We start from the raw sequence: 6,132 nt of genomic DNA, 5'->3' as shown, positions 1-6,132 counted from the left end.
GTGGGAGGCCATGGCCACTGTCCAGGGGAGAAGGGAGAGGCCTGCACCTGGCCAGGCCCAGCACAGAAGCCTGCTCACGGGTCTAAACCTGCACCGTCATGTCACCAGCCCCAAGGTCCTCACTGTGGAGACAAGTCCGGGTGGACCCGCATCTAGGTGAGCTCCCAGGGTAGGTCAGGGAAGCCAGGCTGTGAGCCAAGGCACCACGGGGGTCTGATGGGAATCCTGACCTGAGTCTGCAGCCGGGAGGGAGCAGCAGGTGGGCAGAGCCAGGCCCGCCTTCACAGCTCAGGGGCCAGGGCAGGCCCCAGCCTCCACGTCCCCGAGAAGGTGAGGCTGCAGGGCACAACTTTCCAAGGAGCCGCTAAGTGAAGTGCATTCTATCCTCCAGGCTCAGCCCGAGACCTCCAGAATGTTGTGGAAGGCCAGGCTCCAATTCAGACCCTCAGATGCTCAGGCTCTTCAGAATTCCAGTGACGAACACCGGGCGTGGGGACAGGAGGAGGAGGGACCCCCAGCTTCCCTCCCCATCTTCCTGCCCCAGACCCATCCTCGCTGTGAGGGGCTTTGTGTTCAGGGGGCGGATGCCCCAACCTGGACCCCCAGCTAGGTCCACCTCCCCACAAGCAGCTGTCCTTGGCCTGGGGGCACACAAAGTTCTGTCCCCCGACTGGGCCCAGGGATGCACACTCCTGCAGGCTGGTCTGCCCTCCAGAAGACAGACCAGGGGGGTAAACCCACATGAACCCTGGGCCAGGCTGGGGGCTGTTCGGAAGGGAATGGAGTGTGGTCTAAACCATGTGAGCTGTGGGGAGCCTGTCCCCTTGTCCCAGACTTCTCACCCCACGGTTGGGGCCCCCTTCCCAGATCTAGGTGCCCCAGACGCAGCCCCTCAGGATCTGCGAAGCACCCACTGTGCCATCCAGCTGTGTTTGCAGGGAGCCCACCCCCCTGAGCACCTACCTGGAGCCAGCTGCATGTGGGATGGTGGGGGGCAGGGTGGATCACACGGCCTCCAGCCTCAGGAGACTCCCCAGGGTTTCCACCCACCCATGGAGTGCCTCGGCGATCCTAGAGGGTAGACGGAGGCACAGACAGAGGCCAGCCTGCACCCCGTCCTATCCAGCTGCTTCCCTGAGCAGCTTCACCTAACATCCCTTAGATATTGGGTCCCCGGCATGACTGTTCAATAAAGAGACGTTCAGTGCTTTATGGACAGACTGTGGTTCAGTGCGTGCTCATGGGATAAATGTGATAGGGAGGATGGGCCAGAGATGCCGCGGGTGGGCGGGAGGCCCTGCTGTCACGTTGCCCCATCAGCGGGAGGAAAGGAGTACAGTGAAGGGACTCAGCCGGCTCCCTATCGCTTGACGCCCAGCAGGTGCCCAGAAACCGCACGGTTGGATGGGTGAAACCCTGGGGGACAAGGAATCCACTCGCAGGGGAGGACGGAGGGGGCGAGGGGGTGAGGGGGCGAGGGTGACTGCAGTCTTAGGCCAGGGCCCAGCCTGAGGAGGAGGAACGAGGCGGTGGCTCCAAGCAATGGGGGACAGAGAGCCGGGGTCATGACACCTATGCATGCCAAAGGGCCAGGAGTCCAGCCCATCCCACCGGCCACTCCCCTCCTCCAGACCTCTGTGTGCCCAGTGGGGTTGGCGGGGCGGGTCCTCCTCCCCGTGGTCACCCAGGGACCCACGCTGATGGGGCTGCCACAGAGGAGGGACAGAGAGAGTCTGGGGGCTGCAGAAAGCTCCCTGCACACCGCTGACCACCATGAAGGACGCCATGCCAGGTGTCCGTCCGCGTGGCGAGGGCTGACATCCATCTACAGAACACCGTGGAGAAATCCACGTGTAGACCCCTGAGGGGGAAGGAGGGACTGGTGCAGCCGCGCTCCCCGGGGTACATGGGGTCCACTTGCACAGCCATGCGACGCACAGCCAAAGCCGTGTCAGAGACAGAGCGTCTCTGCATCGATGTCAGTAACTCGGAGTTTCCATAACAGAGCCCCGACACCTGCTCCCCGCTCCCTGCCAAGAGGTCCACGCAGCCCCAGCGCCCTGCGCCTGCTTACTGACCACCGCTGGGCACGGGGGCTGCACCACATCCAGGCAATGAGCTGGGGGGACACGTGTCCCCAGACGAGGCTGCAGGACTGCCTTCAGGGCGCCGGGCCCTGAGGGCCATGCCCGTGGCTCCTTGCCAGCCCCTTCCCGCCTGTCTGGCCAATACCGCTCACTTCGATTCACCAGGGGCCCAGGACCCAGGGACCCAGTGGACAATAGCGCAACCGCCTGAGAAGCCCCCAGGGCCTGGGCAGCAACTTGCAAACATACTGCGATACTCTAGCAACTGACCTTTCATCCCTATCTGCTCCTTTCAGGGAGGCGGGCTCCAGGTGCCCCAAAGGCCTTGGCCAGTCAAGAAAGCAAGCCTGTGGCCAGAAGCTTTGCTCCTTACTCTGGGGACCCCTCGAGATGAAGCCAGTCTCCAGCAAGTGGAATGACAGCCCCTCGCTTGGAGGGTGAGGGGGTCTTCCCGGCGTCCCTCTGTGCCAGCGTCACCCCCAAGCTGGCCAGCTCCCAGATGCACGGGGCTCTCACCACCCCATCTGTGCAGGTCTCCGCGGTAAGAGGGGTACCACTCAAGACTCTTACTTCGGATGGTTATTTCCAGCCCCCTGAGGAGTTTCCTACAATCCAGGGCCAGCCAGCAGAAGGAGTGGGCTCGCTGAGGCAGGCGTGAACCTCACAGCTGTCCAGAGTTATTACTCGCTCGTGTCTAAGACCGACTACCAGAAAAGGTGGAGAACTTTACCCCTCGCCACGACGGGAGGGTTGAAAACCGTGAGGACTGTTTTCAACACCAGGAGCTCCTCTTCGCCTCCAGCTTCTGTCCTGCCCTGAGCCCCTTCCTGCGATGTGCTGCTGGCCAGTCGGACGTGCAGGGCCTGGGGCTGCCCACGAGGGGCAAGGGCCCTTCTCCTGCCGGACACGCAGTCCCATCAGCCTCCCAGACCTGCGGCCCCCACGCAGTTTTAGAGCTCAGTGCAGACTGGGAGGCCTCTGAATGGTCTGATTAGAATGTAACTGGGTGGCTCAGTCGGGTAAGCATCCACCTTCGGCTCAGGTCATGACCCCTGGGTCCTGGGATCGAGCCTCATGTCAGGCTCCCTGCTCGGCGGGGAGCCTGCTTCTCCCTCTGCCTGCCGCTCCCCCTGCTTGTGCTCTCTCTCTCTCTCAAATAAATAAGTAAATATCTTTTATAAATAAATAAATAATGTAATCGCCCCTCCAAGGACGAAGGCCTGAGGTAACTGGCTCCTTAGAGCAAACCCTCGTCCGCGATGGGTCTGGGCTGTGGTCCAACGCAGAGCACGGCTGTATGTCACCGGGCACTGAGAAGGGAAGGGGAAAATCCCCGTGATCATCCAGTCCACCCCTCAGATTTAGAAATGAGACCAGAGAAGGGCAGCCACAGGCCCACAGTCACACAGCTAAGGACACACCCTCACCGTAAACCACCCAGGCTGGCTGGGGAGCAGGGCGGGGGTGACAGCGAGATGCACAGGGAGTCGAGGTCACCTAGGCCCGTGATGCTAATCTCTGTTGCAGTGGATAAAAAGGAGACAACATACCGTACGGTTAAGCCCGGTGACCCAAGGCTGGGACAAAGCACTCAGAGGTATTCGATTCCCAGAGGACCGTGGGAGAAGAGGCTCAGCCAAACCGGACGGAAAATTCACTCAGTGTTCGGCCACAAAGATTTCGGGGTCCTATTATGAACCATTGCCTTGGGAGAATATGTATGAAACACAGGCCCAGGCTCTCCCCCAGGAGCCGCAGACCGCGCCGTGTGGGTGAGGGAAAAGAAGACCCCTCTCCCCAATTTCCCCAGCTCTCCCGAAGAAGGAGGAACCAGGCTTGCCAAATTTATCAAAATGACAGGCATTTGATGTTTTGAATTTCAGATGACCCAGGAACATTTTTAGCATAAGTATGTCCCAAACATGAAATACGAGAGAAATGATTCACTGATCATGTGAAATTTAACTGGGCGTCCTGTATTTTACGCCGTGGTCCTCGTGGGAGCAGGTGTATGCCTGTGTCTTCCCGTGTCGCTGTGCACGTGGGGCCCCACCTGGGAAGGACCTGCCTCCTGGGCGTTGGAGGGAAGGCCGCCCTCTCCTCCCGCTGCGGACGCCTTCTTACTCATGGCACGGCCTCTCCATCTCCTCGGCTCACGGGGGCAGAAGGCTCTGGGCTCGCACACCATAGGCACCACCATCCCTCGGGCTGAATGAATGAAGAATCAGACACCGGAGGCCAGCAGACACGGAGCGGAGACCTGGCCTGGGGGGACGGTCACGCAGATGCTCACCCCGCAGCCTGCTCCCCACCCCACACCCCGCTCAGGCACCAGCCTCCCGCTCGCTCACGGGGGCCCTCGGCCTCTCCTTGCTCCCTGTTCCCTGTGGAAGTGGCTGGAGGCTCCCAAAGGGCACCCAGTCCTGGGGGCTAGCTGGAGGTCCCCTGCCCTCTCTCCCCATCTCCCCCAGCTACCCTGCCCTCCCCACCCGACCACACAACTGTCTTCTGGCTCCAAGGCCTGCAAGAGGGCCCTCTCGCCTGGCCACCTGTGGGGCGAGACGCCTAGCATCTCCACTCAGGAGGCCCGGCCACTGGCTGGGGGGCAGCAGCCCTGCTGAGAGGGGCCGAGGACAGGGCAGTGGCTCCTCCCTGCTCACCAGCCTCCAGCAGGGGGCATCCTGAAGGCGCCCCTCCCCGGAGACCCCCTGCTCAGCCTTCCACGAGGTCCCACCCTCGGGACACCTCTCATGTGACTGCAGAGCCCGCCTCCCTTCCCGCTGGGCCGAGGGGCCGCCGAGGGGCCGCCGAGGGAAGGACGGGCACAGCTCAGCCCTCCCTGTACCTGAGGTTACAGGTGCACTGATGCCCGGTGCTCTGCTCCTAATAAGACGTCAGGCCTCAGGCCTCCCACTGCCAGGGAGAAAAATCTCACGTTCTGAGCAGCAGGGATGCGGCCGCCCTGGTCTATTCGGCAGTGGCGGCCGGGTTGAATACAGCTCTGAAAAAGAAGCAGAAGCAGTGGGGGTTAGAGAGTGGGAGCCTAGAGCCAGGAGAAACCACTGGAATTCGGGAACTGGGCCAGGGCAGGCAAGTCGCAGGCTCCTGTGGGTAGAGACTGCCTTGTAGGCTCAAAACAACAGCTCGAAAGATCTGCTCTTCTGGCCCCAGGGAGCCGGCCTCACTTTGTGTCAGCATGGGGCGCGGTCTCAAGGGAGGACAGCCATCCGGCAGGCCGAGCCGCCCGCCCGCCCGCCCGCCCGCCCAGGACGGCGTGTGGCTCCGTCCCGCAGCCTGCCCACCGTGCTGGCCACGCAGAGCAGTTGAAAGGCGCCATCCCAGAGCTTGACTGCCCCTCAGGGAGACGTGGTGACACCCACGGCCAGCTCAGGCCCACCCTAGCGCTCCAGGCAGCAAGGGGCTCGGCTGCCTTCTGACCTCATGTCGTCATGCAAGCTTGGGGGTAGATTCTAGCAGCAAGGGGGGTTTCCAACACCACCGTCTCGGCCCCTCGGGCAGCCCTCTGAGTTCAGACTCCCAGGGAGTCCAATCTCCTACCCAAATGGCCCACAAACACCAGATGCTCAGCACGTCCGAACCCACCTGCACATCTCTCCTGCTGCCTGTCAAGTGACCCAGCACCCAGGCCAAGGTCGGCCAGAGGCCACAGAGCCAGGGCAGGCTCCGCCTGCGGGCTCTGGCAAGAATCCAGGGTGAGGGTCAGGGGCCCAAAGGGGGCTCCGTGCATATCGTGACCTGGGACAGGTCTCAAGGACGTCCTTGGCTGAAAATCACAGTCGTTACACTTGATCACTCAGGAAGTGATGGAGCAGAGAAGACTGACTCCCCCCAGAAGCCTCGCGGTTGGCTGCGGGCCCGGCCGCACATCACACACGTGTCCTTGTCACTCCTTCTGGGGCCACATGGCTCTGCTTAGCCCCTTCCCTGAGCCCGCCCTAGCCTCCAGCCCCCCGGCACCAGACGCAGGGTGGGAGGTGACCCCGGGCCTTGCAGCCCGGCCTCCAGGGCCCGGCCTTGAGATCAC

The 6,132-nt window shown here is 62.3% G+C and overlaps 1 long non-coding RNA gene across 1 annotated transcript; it reads right to left on the bottom strand.

Moving 5' to 3' along the window:
* Positions 1 to 4,008: 4,008 nt before the first annotated feature.
* On the bottom strand, positions 4,009 to 5,905 carry LOC145721161 (uncharacterized). Its single transcript, XR_014144626.1, has 3 exons — positions 5,691 to 5,905; positions 4,933 to 5,088; positions 4,009 to 4,295 (listed from the first exon to the last, which is right to left on the bottom strand). It is a non-coding gene; the product is annotated as an uncharacterized LOC145721161 (long non-coding RNA).
* Positions 5,906 to 6,132: the final 227 nt, after the last annotated feature.

This window comes from Leptonychotes weddellii, chromosome 4 (assembly GCF_054177405.1).
Source record: "Leptonychotes weddellii isolate Sample4059 chromosome 4, ASM5417740v2, whole genome shotgun sequence".
NCBI lineage: Eukaryota > Metazoa > Chordata > Mammalia > Carnivora > Phocidae > Leptonychotes > Leptonychotes weddellii.
The sequence above is the reverse complement of the archived record's forward strand: the minus strand, read 5'-3'. Positions and strand labels throughout refer to the sequence as shown.